Source organism: Aptenodytes forsteri, unplaced genomic scaffold (assembly GCF_000699145.1).
Source record: "Aptenodytes forsteri isolate BGI_AS27 unplaced genomic scaffold, ASM69914v1 Scaffold172, whole genome shotgun sequence".
Taxonomy (NCBI): domain Eukaryota; kingdom Metazoa; phylum Chordata; class Aves; order Sphenisciformes; family Spheniscidae; genus Aptenodytes; species Aptenodytes forsteri.
This window is the reverse complement of record NW_008795018.1, coordinates 12,289,774-12,311,046: the sequence shown is the minus strand read 5'-3', so window position 1 is coordinate 12,311,046 and position 21,273 is coordinate 12,289,774. Positions and strand designations below refer to the sequence as shown.

At 38.5% G+C, this 21,273-nt stretch overlaps 1 pseudogene; it reads right to left on the bottom strand.

The window, feature by feature from the left end:
- LOC109279367 overlaps positions 1–21,273 on the bottom strand; it is a 48,484-nt pseudogene that overhangs the window by 23,709 nt on the left and 3,502 nt on the right.

The following is a 21,273-nucleotide window of genomic DNA, read 5'->3' as shown; positions in this document are numbered from 1 at the left end:
TAGATATTAGGAAGAAATTCTTTACTGTGAGGGTGGTGAGGCACTGGAACAGGTTGCCCAGAGAAGTTGTGGATGCCCCCTCCCTGGAAGTGTTCAACGCCAGGTTCGATAAGGCTTTGAGCAACCTGATCTAGTGGAAGGTGTCCCTGCCCATGGCAGGGGGGGTAGAACTAGATGATCTTTAAGGTCCCTTCCAACCCAAACCATTCTATGATTCTATATTATCTGGTACTTTCAAATGATGATCAATTCTAAATAAAAACAACAACAATTCCTGTTAAATTAATGGAAGATTGATAAGAACTGAGTAATTTTACAAAGACCAACCAAGTACTGAAGTTTCATTAAGTCCTCTCTATACTCAGTGAAAAATTTGCCAATACACTAACACTTGGGGGGGGGGGGAGTTTTAGCCACAGAGATTTTTTTTTTCTTTTTTTTTGTCATGTTAAACTGTTCTGAAAACATACAGGAAAGTTAACTAAGTTAACTGAAGAGACCAACCAGAAAGCCTCTTTAAAATGCAAAAATTATATAAAAGGGCCTTAAAGAAAAAAGAATCAGAAAGTCAACAAGAGGGACTTTCAACATGAGGAGGGAGACATGAAGAATAGGAGCAAGACTTCCACTTGCTTCGAAGTTAAGGCCTGAGAGAAACTGCTTGAGAAGTTCAGGAGACAGCTTGCGAGATAATAAAAATATTCAAGATAGACCATGTCTGAATGACAAAACTTCAGGAGCCTGAGTCACTAAAGTGCTGGTGATTTGCAAAAGTACTTGTGTAAAAGAGTTTGAGTTTTCACAATGAGGGTGGGAGGCACTGGAGCAGGTGACTTGAGGTGGGTGTAGAGTCTCCATCCTTGGAGGTATATCCAAATCCAACAGGACACGGCTGAGCAACCCGCTCTGACCTCAGAGTGCACCCTGCGTTCAGCAGGGGTTGGACTAGATGAGCCACCGAGGTCCCCTCCAACCTGAGCTATTTTATAATTCTATGATTTGGAAAAATAGTCTGAGAATTGCTCAGCACCAGAACTTCATTTTTGCCACAATCTTCATTTTTAGCTTCTCACATACCTTATTTTTAATGTTGTACTTTTAAAGAAACTTTTTTGCTTAGAATTCCTGTAATTCACAAATTTGATTAACACTTATATGTTTTACTTAATATGAAGTTTTCTTAATATGAAGTTTAGTACTCTTCAGGGAAGCTTTTTTTTCCCCTAGAGTTTCTCTACTGAGAAAACACTGCAAAGCTGGAGGTACCTTTGGGAGCAATTCAGTCCAGTTAGGTCAATAGCACACAATATGATAAAAACTATGAAAAAATTTTTGTGAAAAAGCTACCTGCATATTAACAAGCTTGTAGTAAATTCCATTCTGTTCTATTAATTCATTATGGGTCCCTTGTTCTGTGATGACACCATTTTCAAGTGCAGCTATAAGATCTGCATTTCGAACCATTGAGAAATGGTGAGTGATAACAAGTGTAGTGTGTCCTTTCCTGATCTGGAAACAGCGTAATGATGGCTCCACATTAGCATTGTCAGGTACATATAATATTTCCCGTCTTCATATTAGAGTTGAACAGAATATTTTAACTGAAAATTTTTCTTTGGAAATGGTGTTCTAATAAAGATGAAATTTGTCAACTGAGAAATTTTGAATTTCACAATATTTTTCAGTTCCTCCGAGGTAAACGAATGCAAAAATGTAACTTAAATCACATACCGCAAAACATATTTTATTTGAAAATATAAATTAAGGTACTCTGTTTTTTTCATGTCAGACTTTCTAAACAAAAATACCTAAAGACTCTTTTTTCGAAACTGCCCCTTCAGTATCCTCCCAGGGTTTGTATCCAGTTTCCACTGAAAAAAGACTATCTACCATTAAGCACGTGAGTGACAATTCTATTTCAGAGCATTTCACAAATATTAAAAATTAATCACTTAGCAATTTTACTTGCTTTAAATTACTCGTTTGACTTAGCTGAAAATATTTATTTAAAACTGTACTTAAAATCATATTTCTATTACATCATTTTTCCATCTTTTTAATTACTCATGAATAACAAAATAAATCCTATAAGTATGTAGTTTGACACAACAAAGATGTTTTTACAGGCACATTGTGACAGTATGCACTGGGATAAATGGGTATTAATATCTAATGACCCAAAAAGTGAATCCAAGCTTTATATAATTCAGTTTAAAAATCTTCACTTAACATTTTGAACTGCTAGAATAATGGCTTAATAAGTGTTTTAGAATTAGGAAATAAAAGAGAAAACTGTAATGTGTGGAATATTCTCAATGAATTTCCAGCTAAACCTGATATCTTAATATTGTCACATGTTTTTAAGAACTGAAAATGACAGCCATTCAAACCGTCCTATAAAAAATGGTATACATTTTCTTGGTAGTCTGAAAGCTTCACTATGTCTGAGATGATCTTAAAAAGTTAAAATCACATCAAAGAAGAAGAAGAAAATCAAGTTAAGGTCCTTCATTATAAAAAGCAGAACGCCCCATCCACATAAACAGTAAAGAGAGATTTAGCAGAGGTTTGGTGAAGCCTGCAGGGAAAAGTGGTCTACTCTAGATGTGATGTAAACCTTCTATAGAGGTACATGCTCAGCACAGCGAGGAAGAGAAAAAGTAAAAGACAAATGAATGCTTTGCACACAACAGCTTAGCTTAAGATCAGCAATCAGAGCTAGTCTAGTCTGAGCAAGTCTTTCTGGCATGCTCTGCCAGAAACGTCAACAGGGAGGTTCATCTCACCATACGACATATTTTAAAGATAGGTGGGGGAGGTGAGAGGCTACGTAACTTGTTTAAACTAGCTGTGTAAGTTTTATATTGCAGCAGTTGGGATCCCACCAAATATGTCTCGATCAGCAGTTCTCTGCCCTCCTGTCTCTGGGATTCACTTTAGAGGTCATGGGTTGGGAGAAAGATCCCTGAGTGTGCCAGCTAGCGTAGTTTCACAGAGTGGTGTGAATTATCAGGAATTAGGACTAGTGGACACAGAGTCTAACTTTTGCTGAAATTAGTGGCACATAGGTGTCCAAGGCAAAATTAGGGACTAAAATATCTTTGAAGATGAGAAGGTAGATTCTGTTGCCTGATTCTTCCAGACACAACCCTGGGCAGTGGGTGGAGTAGGGTACTTCTCCTGAGGCAGAATAGCATATGAAGGCAAAATGCGTTCTGAAGATATTGTCCATAGATAAACTGTGATCATTGCTGAAAATGTTTATGCAATGGAGGTAATTTGTGTTCACCCAGAGGATAAGCATAGATGCATAGTGAGAGGGAGAAACAGAGGGAGGAAAAAACCCAAAGAATATGATTGATTCAGCCGTAGGAATAGGTGGAACTATTTTGTAAATGGTTCATACACTTGCTTAGAGAAGACAACAAGAAATACAGGATTAACTATTTTTTTTAATTGTCTAGGTGGTTTAGAAGTTATGTCTAGACAGCAGTCAACATGTAGCAGCTGCTCTTGAAGACACCCCCGAGTTGGTTTTGAATTACTTTGTTGGGTGTTAATGAGAACATAGCCCACATGGATCCCCAAACCTGCTTGGGAATATTAAGTTCTTAGCCCATGTTGAGCTCTCCACTGCTCCAAAGACTAAAGCTTGTTTGGAAAAGCCTGCTACAGTTCAGTCCTACCCATAATGTCATTAACTAAATTCCATGGGCACTTACAAAAGCACTTCACCACTGGGAAGTCTGCCTGACCTCACAGAGCTAGTGTTGGCAAATTTCAAAACAGACTGTTAATGTATTTATTTTTTAAAGCATCTCATTATTCATTCCCATTTAGAGTTCCCAATCTTTGTATGAACAGAGAGTATTTGCCAAATTCAGGCTTACCTTAGACTTTTTAGGGGTCTCTCTTTCTTGCAGTTCTTTAAACGAACGAGCAATACTGACCTTGTCCAGTGCTGCCTGCACAACTGATTCAGTATCCATAGCTGACGTTGCCTCATCAAGCACAGACTGACCTTGTCCAGTGCTGCCTGCACAACCGATTCAGTATCCATAGCTGATGTTGCCTCATCAAGCACAGGAATTTTACGATTGCGAACCAGAGCTCGGGCAACTGCTATTCTTTGCTTCTGGCCTCCACTCAGCTGTGCCCCTCTTTCTCCAACCATGGTTTCAAACTTCTACAAGACAGCCTGTGCTGGTTTTGGCTGGGGTGGGGAGTGAGCAAGCGGGCTGTGTGGTGCTTAGTTGCTGGCTGGCATTAAACCACGACACAACCGCACATGTTTCCAAAACGCTCAGTGGCACAGTCCTTTCACCAAAGAAAGGCAGCGTAAAGAAAAGGCACATCAGCGTTAGTTACCCCAGCACCATCTTCTCCTTCCTGTAAAACACTACAGGATAAACACCCACTTGGATATACCTGCCTAATCATTTGTGTCCCTGGAATTCTCATAGTTCTTCAAATGCCCACCAAGTCATGACCTAAAGATTTAAAATTAACATTATTCTCAAAAGTTATGAGGAAGCTCTGCACAACTCTGCTTATTCACAGCTCCAGGGATAGCTTCCTCTGTTTACAAGAATCCCTTCGAAGGAACTATTTGGCACAAGAAGGTTTAGGAGAAATTACTTCAGCAGGACAGCTGGTTTGCTTACGTTGGGTAGCTTCATGATGAAGTCATAAGCATTTGCCTCCTTGGTAGCAAAAGCCTTGACTCTGTGTAAGCACTGCTCAGCAGTAACAAAAACATCCCTGTGTTATCTATCAACCCTGTTTTCAGCACAAATCCAAAACGTCGCCCCATACTAGCTACTATGAAGAAAATTAACTCTATCCCAGCCAAAACCATCACAGGGAGACTTTACCATGTCATTGGAACAAGGGCAGTGAGACCAGAACTAGGCTTCCAACAACTGTGACACACAGAGCAGTCATCTCACTTGAGGTATCTTACCGTGCCTTTCTTGGGATCGTAAAATCTCTGGATGAGCTGAACAGTTGTACTTTTCCCACAGCCACTGCCACCAACCAGGGCCACTGTCTGGCCACAACTAACCTCGAGATTCAAGCCCTTCAGTACCTGTGCATGTAAGAAAGGTAACCGAAAAGGTAACAGTATGTAAAAATGTCAGTGTAAATTTGAAGAAACTCTAAAGACTACAATAAAATAAAGGGGAAGAACTACATGTGAAGTTGTGGAAGGGCTGACATGGAGTTCATGGAGTTTTACTGCACTATGAAGGGGTTCTTCCTTCTGCTCATCCCTTCAAAATGTGGCATTTCACACCTATTGCAAAAGTGAAGGTCTGCTTTCCATGCAAACTTACTGCTTGGTCTCAGAGAGGTGGTGAAGATGCCACACAGCAATTACAGCAGTTGTAGAGGAAAAGAACTACTTTTCTTTCCCTCTTACACTGCTGTTGGCCTATTGGAGCTTTTCTCTGTAGGTTTCTCTAAAACTTCAAGAAGCAGAGAGACAATTGTAAACCTCTGTGTAATGAGATGAAAGGGAACCTTTTCTCGGATATTTCTTTTTCAGTTACTAAGGAGAAACAATTTATAGCTTTATTTTTGCATATTTATATAAAACATCTTATTATTTCATTACGAGTAACCCAGTAGGAAGCCATCATGCAGAAGTTCTTAGCTTAAAATAAGTGGGAGAGCTGATATTCCATTAAACATTTGTCAAGACTATTCTTGTTTCAGAACAACAGGGTAAAGAAAGCATTTTTTTGTTTTAGTAATACTAAAACCTCTGAAAAATTGCCATTTTTATCAAGAATATTTTGAATTGTGAGATTCAGGTGATGTCAAAATGAGCAAGTATGAACTGAGACAACCTAGTTTAAACCCTTAAGCTACCTTAGAACTCAATCAAAAGTCTTTGTTTTGCAAGTTTTTACATGGTAGTATACTTATTACAGTGTTAGACATTTACATGGAATAGCTAGCCGTGGGAATAAGATAAAAGCTAAGAGCCTGATCTAAAACCTGAAGATGCAAATGGAAACTTTTCACTGATTTCAGTCAGCTTTGGGCCAAATACTTTGTCCTCCACTGAAGTGAGAAGTATAAAGTATCTTCACAGTATTTTCTTACACATAAACATGCAAGATAAAAAGTGCTAAAAGGTAGAACGGGCCTATCTGAGGGCATTATTTAGGTTTTTATGTCCATCCTACCACAAGCTAATATTAGAGAAGAAGCCTAGGTAGTCTGAACCTTGCTAAAATGTAGCTGTGGCAACAGCAAGCCTGGCACAGTCGTCATGCACAGGGACCTGCTCCGTGTCTTGGGTAGGTTATGCAGCCCTTGCTGGGGAAGTGTTCCTGCAGCTGTCACATGGGATGAATTCGCAGCCATTGATGTCACATAGATCTGCACAAGTTTACGAATGCAGGGTGAGGTCTTCTGTTATGCGCTACCGTCTTAGACCTTACTGATGTCAGTAGGCAAAGACAACTTAGCAGTATGCAATGGTGTTTCCATTAATACATTATGTTCCCTTGCATCCTCTGGCTTGCTCATCATTCTTGTTTTCCTTTGTTATGCAACATCCTTCACCCTTTCTCACCAGGATTAAGTGCTAAAAATGTGACCTCTGTAATAGATAGAGGAAGAAGTAAAAAACCAAAGCCCTTCTCTAATACTAGATAATCTGACAAACATTTTAGAAAGCTGATGCAGAATTCACTGAGAATAGTAGTCTTCATAGTCTTTGTATGGATTCTAATGGCAACTAATATAAGTGCCAAATGATTTCAACTGATCTCTTTAGAAACTGGAGAGCTGGAATATTTTCTTTGTCTGTTTCTTTAAAAGTTGACTAAGAAATTCTCATTCTTCCCCGTCTTGATATTCTACCTGAACAAAATGGAAACAGGTCCACTTTTATAGATTAGTGAAAGTGGACTTCCTTCACATTGGAAAACAAAATGATTTTCCAAGACATTCTTAATAAACATATTTTCAGAAATCATTCAGACCTCTTCCCCAGTTAATTGCATCAAGACTTACCTTAGTGAGAGCTCTCAAACAAAACAATCTCTTCCTTCAAAGGGGCAGGTTTTGCATTGTAAATGCAATAAACTAGGTGTTGGATCTGCTGCCAGTTTCTCAGACAAATGCTTTTACCAGACTTACAGTGTGGACAGTTTGAGAGATCAGTATACTGCTATAACATTTTTACTGGGTTAAAATGAGTATTATTACAATTAGCATTTTCCATTATATTTGTGACTTATAAGGATCTCCAACCTTTTAGCTTTTAGTGGAATTTTCAGGTAGTTACATTTCATTTTAAAAGGTTGGCTCTTAATTTAGTTAACTAACCAGTTCTGGCTAAAATGTGTTATCAGTTCTGGATAAAAGCAAAGGTTTCCATTATTTCTAGGACTTTTTTTTAAATTATAGCAATTATTTTTCTCTAAGGCAATCAAGTTATCTTAAATGGAATCTGTATCACCTCCATGCGTAATACCTTAGTATCTGGCCTAGCAGGATAATTGAAGTAAACATTTTGGAATTCCAAATTTCCCTTAGCGTATTTTGGTTTATAGCCAGCATTGAATGCACTGTCAATTTGAGGTTCCTGTGCAGAATAACATGTCAAGAAAAGGAAAAAAACATTGTTTAGATTCTTAATGGCATTTTAGCATGATACAGGGCTGTGAAATCTTAGGCGTTAATGTTACCATATAATGAGGCATAGCAAGCCTCATTGCAAAATAGCTGCAACTACTCATAGATGCATGAAGCTGCCAGTCCAGGTCACTGGCAGATCTGCTGTCAGGGGTGAGTAACCAAGGCAAATGCTCAGGGCCTTAAGTCTTCACTGGAGTAAATTAAGGAATAGAGGAAAAAGTCTAAAACATCAGTGAAAGGAAGGAGTAACCTACACATTTGCATCCAGCCATTGCATACTAACAGTAACTTGTGTTCATGATTACACCCCTTCCTTTAATATACTGTAGGAGACAGCAGCTGTGCCGTATTAACACAGACAGGGAACTAGGTTTTCATGCACTTGTTTTCATTCCTCCCAGAACAGTCTAGAATCAAGAATAGCGCACCAATATTCACAGGCAGAAATATAGCTTGTGCAGACAACCCAAGATCAGTTTTGAAATAGCATTGTAGTCACTATGATACTATAGTAGCAAGGCTACAGTCCCTGCCGGCCATCTAGTATGTAGCAGCTTACAGCCCCAGCTAGCCAGTATGTACCGTAAGTCTGGTAAGTAAATATTATAGCTCAAACCAATCCTTGTCAGGCATGGTGCTGCTGTTACTCGTATCTCAGCTAGTTACTTGAGTTAGCATGGGTATTATTACAACAGCTGCACTCATCTCTGAACTACAAGATAGGTGTGATCTCAGAGGTAAAAATGTCAGCAGACACTTCAGCATTGTTTCATAACTGTTATCTGATGCAGTAAAAATTGGAAACACAGCCCTAAGTTTAGTTATATTTTATATATAGTATTTGAATAACTCATAAAATATTTGTAAACTATACAAATATTTTAATATTGTTTGGTATAGGACTTGAAAGTAGAAGTTACATTGCCAAATTGCTACAGATGTAGTCACTAAGCCATGTCCCTAAGCACCACGTCTACACTACCTCCAGGGATGGTGACTCCACCACTTCCCTGGGCAGCCTGTTCCATCCTTACATCCAATCTAAACCTCCTCTGGTGCAACTTGAGGCCATTTCCTCTCGTCCTACCGCTTGTTACTTGGGAGAAGAGACCAACACCCACCTCACTACAGCCTTCTTTCAGGTAGTTGTAGGGAGTGATATGGTCTCACCTGAGCTTCCTTTTCTCCAAACTAAACAACCCCAGTTCCCTCAGCCGCTCCTCATAAGACTTGTTCTCCAGACCCCTCACTAGCTTCATTGCTCTTCTTTGGACACGCTCCAGCACCTCAACGTCCTTCTTGTAGTGAGGGGCCCAAAACTGAACACAGTATTTGAAGTGTGGCCTCACCACTGCCGAGTATAAAGGGATGATCACTTCCCTACTCCTGCTGGCCACAAAATGGACTTACCCACCTGGTCACAAGTGGGAACAATTAAATGATCTGCTCCTCAAAAACTCTTAGGTCTTGCTAGAGACCCTGGTGCCTGAGCAAAATGGAGAGGATGACTTCAAGAGCTGCTGACCTATCACTGGTGTAAACTCATTAGCAGGCAGGCTGTGACTGGGGTCAAACCTTCAACCACACTGTCATACCCCAAGCCCTCCAACAAAAGGTCCAACCTGATATCTGTGTAGATAAAGACTGTAGGTAAATGAACTGTGTCTAGGACAGGAGCTAACATTACAAAGGGAATGTTACCTGGCGCCCGGTCTTTCTCTCTTGAATGCAACCACCTGGCATGAATCATGATTCCTAGAAGTTATAGCTCAGTCCTTTAGCAAAGATCTGGTGTGACTGAATAAAAAATTAACAGCTAATTATTATTGATCCAAGCTAGCTTTTTAGCAAGGGACTTTGAAGTAGGTGATTTTTATGTTGCTACCCAGCTTACAGAGATATCAGTGGTATGCAGAACTGTACTGGTTTTGTTTTTGTTAGCAGGGGTGAAAAAGTGAAAAATGTAGTTTGAAAAGCTAACTTCAACCTCACTTAAAAATTTAAAGTCACATACTCCAATAAGACTATACAGGATCCGTTCAGCATTTTTCATAAACATTGTTCAGATACTGGTGAATACTTACTGTAAAGCCTTTTCCAATTGTGTACTGATTGGAGAGTATCAAAGTGGTTCCATACTAGAAGGCCAAGGCATATGATGCATATATCAAAAAGAAAACAATACCCGTAGAAATATTGGCTGAAAGAGCCTTTTTGATACCAATGCGTTTGGCATCTTCTAATTTTTTTTGATATCTGAAAGAAAAAAAACAAAAAACCAGAACATACAGGAAATTACACTTTCTTTCATTGTGTATATTCATAAGTTTCCCATAAAATACATCAAAGATATATAAAATATTTTTGTAAACAGTAATCCAATCCTGAGAAAGATCTTGCTAAGAGTAGAAGGAAGTGCATTGATTGTCTTTCATGTTGTGACAGACTGAGCTGATCAATTTTACCTGGAACAAGTACTGGATGAGTGGAAAAGGCTGTGGCAATCTGTTAAACAGCTTTAATCTTGTGATTTTCAGTGGAATCTTCCAACTGTGAGTGAATATTACTGATGCGATGAAAAAAGGTAAGCAGTGCCTAGCCATGGGAAGAACTGGCTGAAAGATGTCTCCTCTTAACGTGCAGACTTCATGTGAGTAGGTTGTAGTAGGTGTCTAGGATTGAGGATAAACTTTCTGAGGGAATAAAGTGTAAAAGTTGGGAGAGACCCATATAAATTCTAAAACCAGTTCTGATCTATAGGAGGATTAATGAAAGTACAGCATGTTAAACGAGTAGAAGAATCAATAACAGGAGAAAGAAAATACTGGTATCGGATCAGAAATAAAGGTAACAAGGATGAGAGAACTGTTGCCTGAGTGTTGGAGTAAATTGTAAAGAAAGGAGAAATGGTGATATGGAGAAAATGGGATCAATTTATGTCAAAATCTCTTTGGTGATGAATGTAAAAGATATTGGGATGGTGCTTGTGTCTGATAGTCTAGATTGGATTTGGACATGGACAGAGAGAACAATTCAGTCAGAAGTGTGTGACTGTGAGAGACACATCATAAATACAGACTAAAGAATCAAATGCCAGCAATAGCGGTGTGACCCATGTGCTCTGGGAAGTGATAGCTGAGAAGTTTCTTTTTTAAATAGTCACTGAACAAACAAAAGGACTTTTTTTTAGAATTAGTTTAAGGCTATTAAGGTAAAGCTGGCTATAGATAAAAAACAAGGTTAAAATGTTGCAGGTTGAATCAGTTAAAGTGATTACAGATGAACACACACACAAAAGGTCTGCAACAAAGGTTTTCCATTTCATGGGTCTTAGAAATTAAAAAGCATTGAGATGATAATTGCACTGAGGATAGCACCAAAACTGTAGTTCAGCCTCAACTTTCAGTACAAAAATACCCCACAAATGTGCATGGTGCCAAAAGCAGGATGACCAATGTGAATTAGAGTATTTTAATTACCACAACTGAATTTTAATTATCCAAACCGAAAGGGAAAGCAGTAAGGAAGGAATGCACCTCTCATGGTGATCATGGAGTCTTTATTCCAGAGTATTGAATAAACTGGCAACCATAACAGTGGTCCAGTAGTAAAGACTTTCAGTTATTATTTTCAAATTGTGGATAGAGCCACAGGACGGAAGTATTACAAAAGAAACAGTAACCTGAGAAATTACAAGCTTGTAGCCTGACAAAAACAGCTTGCAAACAAATCCTGAAGAAAATAATAAAATCAGAAATAAATGGAAATAAAATAAAATCATACAAAATGTCAAGAAATTAAATGTCATGGGTTATGAAAGCAAAGGATTAACCCAATTACTTTTCTTTAATACTGTCTTTTCTAGAGAGGTGAGACACAGTAAAACTAATCCATTGGGGCTTCATTAATACCATCTAATGCCAATTTATCCTAAAGCCACAGGATAAATTATTAATTAAACAGTAGTTGTGAAGAAGAATAAAAGAACGGTAAGGTAAGGAACTGTTTGAAGCAAGACAGAGGTGTTCAGCGGGGAGCTATAATACCCAAGGGAATTGACAACATGAATTCTTCAGTCAGTCTTGGGATTTATTGTTTTTACTTATTTTAGTGACCTGGGCATGCAAACAATACTCAGGATAATGAAATTTCCTGATGGTACAAAACTGAGAGGATCAGTACAGAGGACCAGTGAGAGGACCAGGACAAAAGAATACCAAAATGTCTTACAGAATTAGATACATGATGTTGGAGCGTAGTAATGAGAGAAGTAGATGAACCATAATTATGTAAAATAAAAGATGACCAGTGAAATGGCAAACCTATACTGTATGACAAAACTAAAAGAACTTAATTTGGTTGTCCTAGCAAAATGTCACCTGAGAGAGTGTATGATTTATTTCTACAATAAACAGCACAGGAACATAAACCCATGGGAGGGAACTACTAAAACAAATGTTCAGCACTGGTACAGTAACAAATTAATATATAGGAACTATGCATACAGTTTGTTGGAAAGAGATGTCCCGTCTTCAGACAGTCAAGCAGTAGAATAGCCTCCCTACAGCATTAGAGTTAGAAAGCCTACCTGGTTTTAGGATGGAGCTTTTATGCTTATTAGCAAGGGAATTAGATGATACATTTGCTTACTACAATAGCAGGACCTGGTCCCAGTAACATAGAAGGTCCTTCCCACTTCTGGGTCATGGGGACAGACCTACATCCCTTTTAGTGCACTTATGGCAGGAAGCAGCTGGCAAACAGTGCTTTAAGGATGAGTAGGAAAAAGAGGTGATGAGAGGTATGAGGGTGATGAACAGCATGGGGTAACCAAAGAAAGATGCTGGGGTGAACTGGGAAGTGAGGTGTAGATACCCAAAGGACTTCCTTCAGCTGCCTGCGCCAGGCAGCAGTGACGGCTGGAGCATAAAGGGAGAAGCAGGTGTGTGTTTTCCATGGATGACACAATTGTTATTGAACTTTGAGTTTGAAAAACTGATGCCAGTATTTGTGGTCACGCCGGTTATCTTTAGATAAAAGATCAAAAAGATGGCAAGAATGATGTTCCATAGTATAATACAAATAAATACACGTGCATGACCTTGGTTTGTGATCTTAGTGTTATACTTGTCTTTTTTTGCCACATGCCTGTCTTTTTGCTTACAACTCTCACTGGCTTTATGAGGCCTGTAAGACCATATTCTCTTTAGGAAAGGGACTGCATCTCTGCATGTTTTATGATGCTTTTTGAAGCAAGAATGATGTTCCATAGTATAATACAAATAAATACACGTGCATGACCTTGGTTTGTGATCTTAGTGTTATACTTGTCTTTTTTTGCCACATGCCTGTCTTTTTGCTTACAACTCTCACTGGCTTTATGAGGCCTGTAAGACCATATTCTCTTTGGGAAAGGGACTGCATCTCTGCATGTTTTGTGATGCTTTTTGAAGCTAATAAAAAAGTAGAGAAAAGAAAAAAAATCAGGAGCAAAGATATAAAAAAATTCAAAATCTCTTTAGTCACTATTATAAAAACAGCCAACGTATGGAAACTTTATTCTCACCTTTCAATTTCTTCTCTTTGTCCTCCAAATGCTACCACAGTTCGAATTGCTGCCAGAACTTCCCCTGCAACAGCTCCTGCTCTTGCATATGCAGTTAGCTCTTTGTTAGTGAATGCAGAAATTATCTGTGTAGAAGCAAAATATTTTAACTCTCCCATTCAAACAAAACCAGAATGAGCTCAAGTGTTGTTCTGATGTCTAAGAATTCTTAATTTATTGTACCGAATTTCCTATCATCTACTTTGTTTTATTATAAAGATTTATAAAAGAATCCACATTTGACTTCCAAGGCAGAAATTTGATGAAGGGCATCATGACAATGTTTGCATTGCATAAAATATATTAACTAGAAAAATGCATGTTATCTTCTGCCAAAAAATGAGGTTGGATTTTCAGTTCTTCTATACTTTCATCATTTTGGAAAGCCAGAGGAGCTGACTAAGATCCCTTACACTTAGAAATACTTGCACCACCACCATCAGGCAGTTCAGGTTTGTGTCAGGACACTTAGTTGCCCGACAAGCATGGCAACATTCATGCTCCCAACACATAGTAGACTGCAGATGAAGTTATAGCAGAGTACTCATGTGCTATGAAGTATTAGGGACTACACATTTTAAATAGAGTTTGGATTTTCATCTTAGCTGAAAGGGCAAGGCTGGCAAGTGTCACTGAATCTCAGTAGCCAGTTGGTACTCGACACCCTGATGCCCCTTTGAAAGTCCTAGCCAAAAGCAATTATATTTCCATAGATGAAGTCTACTTCTCTCTCAGAGTGGCCTGCATTCACTTCTCGTGTGCTGTTTTCAGTAAGTTATTGGGAGCTGAGCAAATGTCAAAGGGACGGTCTGGAGCAGAGTTCACAGTGTGCCGGCTGCCCGGCTGTGTCTGCCCGTGTCCCCGTGCTGTCCCCGGTGGTAATGCCCTCCTCGCCTTGCGGTCAGAGCCCACAGATGGGCCTTATCACAGGAAACCTGATTCACTGCGGGTTCATGCCAGAACTTACTGTCAGTTACCTGCGATGACCTCAGCTGTGCCATTTTACTTCATTTCTGTATTTATTTATTTTTACTGACAGTACTCGGTTATTTTGCTGTAGTTGTCATGGAGTCCAGTGAAGAAGGCAAAGGTACTGCTTATTTACCCTTCCATATGAGGGTATGTTATACTTACGTAAACTTTGCAGCAGGATAGCTGTGTCCGTGGTGGAGGCACTGCGCTTCTTCAGCTGTACCAGTGTCATCATGCACATATTCACACCTTTCTGCATGTGAGCAAGGTCTAAATTCACTAATAGCCAGATTGCATTTTCAAGTCTTACAAATACCAAATGGGATTATAGAAGATAGAGCTTACCAGTTTATTGAAAACTCACGCTTTTTGCCTACCTTTGCCCAGAAAGCTGATGAGAATCCCAGAACAGGACTGAGTACCAGGATCACAAGTGTTAATTTCCAGCCTTTTGTAAAACCTTTATGGTACCAACCATAAATCCAGTGAAAAAGGTAACCACTGCCTGAAAGAACATTGCCATTTTTCCCCCTATTCCTTCATTAGTCTTGGAGATATCACTGAAAAAACCAACTTATATCCAAACAAATAAGAAGGTGTGGAAAAGACAGGAATGAACTCTTTGGATACAGTACACTTTGCCAGTGCTCCATCATGTTTCTAACACTTGCAATTCAACACAGCTACAAGTTTGCAGCCACACAGGGCGTGGAGCGACATTCTCCAACATCTCTGTTCCTCAGGCTCCATTTAAATGATCCATACACATCTCAGGATTCGGATAAATAGTAGCATAGCTTACAGAGGAGTTTAATAAGATAAAATAACATTGCTCTGAGGCAAGTATTACAACTGATTTCAGTAATTAGAATTAATACTCAGTTGGCAGTTAACTGATATTTAATACTTACTCCACAAGTCTAGTGTTGAGTTTGCTCACATCATTTACATCAAGCCATCCAATCTCCTGTCTCATTACAGCATGAAAAAATTCTTGTCTGATTCTTTTTATTTGCTGGCCAGCAACCAGTGTCCAAAATGAAACTTGAATGTAGGCAGCAAAAAGAACACCAGCTCCTATTCCAGAATAAGAATATGCATATCTGAAAGAAAACAAAATGATTGGAAACTGAATTAATTCTACTCCAAACAGGGCTAGCTGCCATTTCTCTTTCGTCAGTATAATGAATATTTTTTAAGTTCTTCCAGAATCAAATTTCAGTTGTTATCTTTTGCTAACTTATTATACAATTTCCACAAAGTAACACAAAATTTTTGTTTTAAAAAGTAATGGCTCAAAATCCATGAAGACATAGACTAAAAAACCAAGTTTATAATGACATATTTACTCTTAGAAATACTTTCTACAATGAAAGAAATTTAAGACAGGAATTTTAAAAATACTTAAGTGATGTAAAAGCAAAAGTAAGTTATATTTCACAGGATATCCACTTTAGTTTAATGAAGTAAAGATAGAGACATTGAATTTTAATTGTTTGCATGCTATCATAATTTAACTGTTTTGTTTAGTCATCTTTGAGAAATGGTAGTTTGGTTTTAAAAAATATGTACATTCCTAGGGAAAAATAAAACAAATTAATGTACAGGTACTGTTCATGCTATTACAACAGAATAAGGCTCCACACATACAAAAAAAGAAAAAGCAATAAGGAAAGTTATTCTAAGTAGTTTTGTTACAAATGAATGCCAAAGATGTTTAATTCATGACTGCAGTTAAACAAAATATATCATATTTAAACTGAAAAATGTACATTCCTAGGGAAAAATAAAACAAATTAATGTACAGGTACTGTTCATGCTATTACAACAGAATAAGGCTCCACACATACAAAAAAAGAAAAAGCAATAAGGAAAGTTATTCTAAGTAGTTTTGTTACAAATGAATGCCAAAGATGTTTAATTCATGACTGCAGTTAAACAAAATATATCATATTTAAACTGAAAAATATTAAAACATTAATGAATAACTTAAAATCAAATGAGTAGCTGAATGTTGTTCTTAATACTTGCCAGTATAATAGAAAAGCTACAAAAAGCAGCAAAACTGGGGAAAAAAACAGAATTTATGCATTTATTCAAATGTTTAGTTTATACTAAAACACAATGGAATGAATTTAGTTTTGGTTCAAAATCCCTATTAATTATGGGTATTTTATAATATCATTAATAACAACTAATTGGAAAATAAAAATATATGACTGTGAATTATTTTTTCGATGACCATTGTTAAGAAAGGTATAGCTCTGACAAATATACCCAATGTTTATGTTTAGATTTCAGTTCCAGAATTGAGCCACATCATTTTTATATCAATAATTCTTAATTTTTATCCTATGCAGTGGGGTTTGTGCAACAAGAGCAGAATTTGCCATCTGTGATTTCATACTCCCTTCAAGGAGCAGGCCACCCCGGCTTACTTACAAAACAAATACCCTTCTCTGAGGTTGAACAAAAAGACTAGGGTTTTCTTTCCATTTCAGAAAGGGGCATGAAGAAAGAGGAGCTAGGACTTACTTAAAAGAAGTGGAAACAGAAGGAAAACCTGAAAAGGGCAAAGGATGACAAAAGAAGAGACAGGGTATAGGTAGACAGGGAGAGAAAAAGGAACAACCCCCCTCCAACCATAAACCTGCAAACTGCTCAGACAATGACACCACGTGTCCCTACAGCCTGTCTCTGAAAATAACTGGTGCTTAACACCTTAGAAGACTGTGAAAAAACATTATTAAGCTAACATGAAACAGCTTGTCAGTGAGATAGTGTTATCGGACCAACTGTTGCATCTCAGTCCCTATTTCAATTTTATCCAATCAGAAAATGTTAAAAATACATGACCATGGTAAGTTCTTGACCTAATTTATATTTTTTAGCTATGAGCTCTGCAGATTTGTTGGGCATATAAAAAGTATTTATTTTATAATTTTTAAATTTGGTGTCTCTCAACTTCACTGCCTGTTCTTTGTCCTTATAGAAGAAAAGGGTACCAAAGAGTACTTGATTTACCTTCCCAATGGCAATCATTATTATTACTTGGGTGATCTTTAGGTGGCTATTCCCCGAAAACCTGGAAATTTAATGGAAACTCCATCAGGCATGACTTCACAATCATCTCATTTTGGTGTATTCCTGGTAGAGTACAAATTGTTTGTCTTTAAGGGATGTCTTTCAGAATTTATTATCAACAAATTTTTTAATGTATGAACCTGTGCAGTAAGAACATGGAGCGAATAAATGGCTTGCCTAAGAAGTTATCATGAGCTTTTGATGCTGAGGGTTTTGCATGGGGGAGGAAGAAAGGGAGTAGGTTCTCTGAGTCACAAGAACTTCATTTCAGTTTCTTTCATAAAACTGGATCCAAACCTCACTAGCTGATGGAGTTATGTAAAAACAGTATCCACAGTTTTCATACAGCTACTAGGGTCTCCTAGGTACTGCCTTTTAAAAAGTTCATAAACTAATAGAAAAAATGTGGTTCAGAGATTGTAAGTAATTAGTTGACTTTGCTAACTGATTTGGTATCCTTTAATTATGGAGAACACAAAGTAGTTTTGGGGCTTTGCATGTGATCAGTTCCAACATTTTAGGGAATTTGTTAGGCATCAGTCAAAACGTTTGCGGTTTTGATGAAAATGAGAAAGCCAAAGAGCAGGAAATGGGGAATCTCTGTAGAAACCCTTGCAGAGCTGGCACAGCACTTGTTCAACCGCAAGAGATCCCACTCCCAGGGCCTCCCTCAGGACCAGGTGAGTGGCAGCAATTCATGCGCTGGACTGTGCCTTACTCTCTTATGGTGGTTACCTATGGAGAGAGGAAGGAAAGCAGCAGAGAAAAGGAAAAACGATGAACAGGAAAGTTGTGGCAGGAAGAGGAAAAGCCAGCTTGCCAGGCAGGCAGGGCTGGTGGCAAAATGGGAGCCGGAGAGTGCAAGGGGAGGACGAGGAGGGAAGGATGTGGGCAAGGAGGAAGAGCAAGAGCAGGAGCACATATTGAGAGAAAGGCATGAGAACTGGCATGGGAGGAGAACAAACTATCCTGACACACAAGAAAAGGAGGAATAACCCTCCCTCTGAGCTTCTGGCAGAAAGGTTGTAGGTTTGCTGGAGCCATCTGGCACAGATTGGGATTAGAGTGGGAAAATACAAGATGCCCCTGACTCATACAATGGCATTAGCCTAAAGACATAACAAAAACTTAATTCCTTCAGTTGCATTAAATGTTTATAGCGAGATTAATCTTGGGCTAAATATTAGAATAATCTTTCGAGGACAATTCCTTGAGTTGTCTATTACAAGAAAAGAATAGACATGAAATGAATGACAATTTTCCTATTACCTGGTCATTTCTTCCTCCAATTCTCCCGTCAGAGTGTAAGAAAAAACTTCTATAGAAAAGTTCCCTGGCGGATGGTTCAATAAAGAAACATCTGCTAAAGAGAAAATTAGAGAAAACTGTTAATTATTCCTGGTAGAGTACAAATTGTTTGTCTTTAAGGGATGTCTTTCAGAATTTATTATCAACAAATTTTTTAATGTATGAACCTGTGCAGTAAGAACATGGAGCGAATAAATGGCTTGCCTAAGAAGTTATCATGAGCTTTTGATGCTGAGGGTTTTGCATGGGGGAGGAAGAAAGGGAGTAGGTTCTCTGAGTCACAAGAACTTCATTTCAGTTTCTTTCATAAAACTGGATCCAAACCTCACTAGCTGATGGAGTTATGTAAAAACAGTATCCACAGTTTTCATACAGCTACTAGGGTCTCCTAGGTACTGCCTTTTAAAAAGTTCATAAACTAATAGAAAAAATGTGGTTCAGAGATTGTAAGTAATTAGTTGACTTTGCTAACTGATTTGGTATCCTTTAATTATGGAGAACACAAAGTAGTTTTGGGGCTTTGCATGTGATCAGTTCCAACATTTTAGGGAATTTGTTAGGCATCAGTCAAAACGTTTGCGGTTTTGATGAAAATGAGAAAGCCAAAGAGCAGGAAATGGGGAATCTCTGTAGAAACCCTTGCAGAGCTGGCACAGCACTTGTTCAACCGCAAGAGATCCCACTCCCAGGGCCTCCCTCAGGACCAGGTGAGTGGCAGCAATTCATGCGCTGGACTGTGCCTTACTCTCTTATGGTGGTTACCTATGGAGAGAGGAAGGAAAGCAGCAGAGAAAAGGAAAAACGATGAACAGGAAAGTTGTGGCAGGAAGAGGAAAAGCCAGCTTGCCAGGCAGGCAGGGCTGGTGGCAAAATGGGAGCCGGAGAGTGCAAGGGGAGGACGAGGAGGGAAGGATGTGGGCAAGGAGGAAGAGCAAGAGCAGGAGCACATATTGAGAGAAAGGCATGAGAACTGGCATGGGAGGAGAACAAACTATCCTGACACACAAGAAAAGGAGGAATAACCCTCCCTCTGAGCTTCTGGCAGAAAGGTTGTAGGTTTGCTGGAGCCATCTGGCACAGATTGGGATTAGAGTGGGAAAATACAAGATGCCCCTGACTCATACAATGGCATTAGCCTAAAGACATAACAAAAACTTAATTCCTTCAGTTGCATTAAATGTTTATAGCGAGATTAATCTTGGGCTAAATATTAGAATAATCTTTCGAGGACAATTCCTTGAGTTGTCTATTACAAGAAAAGAATAGACATGAAATGAATGACAATTTTCCTATTACCTGGTCATTTCTTCCTCCAATTCTCCCGTCAGAGTGTAAGAAAAAACTTCTATAGAAAAGTTCCCTGGCGGATGGTTCAATAAAGAAACATCTGCTAAAGAGAAAATTAGAGAAAAGCCTGTTAATTATTTTTATTAAATCACGTGACAATAACTTCCTTCTGTAAACTCCTATCACAACAATGCTGAATGAAGATTAAGAGCAGTCACCTACCTAGCACCCTACCTAGCCCCTGACCATGTTTAAGGGAACTATGCAACACATTACAAAGCATTTTCTGAAGCCAGAAGTGAACATTCTAGCTGTAATATAATAAACAGTTAAAAAAATAGTTAAATTCAACTACTTTACAATCACTAGGCTGAATTTCACATTTCAGATACAATATTTTCTCTGGAATGTGTGCTGATTTTATGAATACTTATAAAAACAACACACTGGAGCTATAAAACTCACCTTACTTAATAGTGCTCCGAAGTACTTTAAATGTTACAAATGTCGGTTCATATGTAAATAAAGTTCAGAAAATTAATTAATATGGTATTAGGCGCTTCCTTCCAGTTGTTCAGGGGCCACGTTTTTATTTAATTCTTGTTGCCAGAGGTTAAAGGTGTAATTAAATTGTATAAGGATTCATCTACATTTCAAGCTAATCAGGAATGAGCAATTCTGGAATGTGCATATTGCACTTTAATTTCAGAATAAATGTGCCTCGTTCTGGTTTGGCTCTGCAGTAAGAAGTGATTGTAACAACTTTTCAGACTCAGATACTGCACTTTATATTTACACTTGATTTAAACCTAGATTAGATTTCCACTGCACATACTGGTTAGTAGAAATCAAATGATGAGACAGAGGTGGCAACACTTAAGAGTTTGACTCTTCTGGGGATGCTTTGAAGAATATCATTATACCTCTGTGCACCAGTAACAGTGATTCTTGTCCAAATATTCAGAGGGAGTGATTAACTCCTTTTGAAATCAATGCTTGACAGGTAAGTTAGGCATTTAAAATAAGCATAATGCTTTTTAACGAAGAGCATTTGGCTGAATCATACAACTATATGAATACAGTGTTCAGCTCTTTGTATCTTGTCTACTCTGTCAAGGAACAAAGTGGTGTTAGAGAAGTTGTGGGAAATAGCATGGAGGTCTTTGGAGAACTTTAGGAAATTCCACATTCAGGTAACGTGAACAAGGCTCCCACTGGTTTAGAAGAAAAGGAGAAAGGTGATGATAAAGGACTGTTGTGGTTTAACCTCAGTCGGCAACTGAGCACCACACAGCCGCTCGCTCACTCCCCCCCGCCCCGGTGGGATGGGGGAGAGAATTGGAAGAGCACAAGTGAGAAAA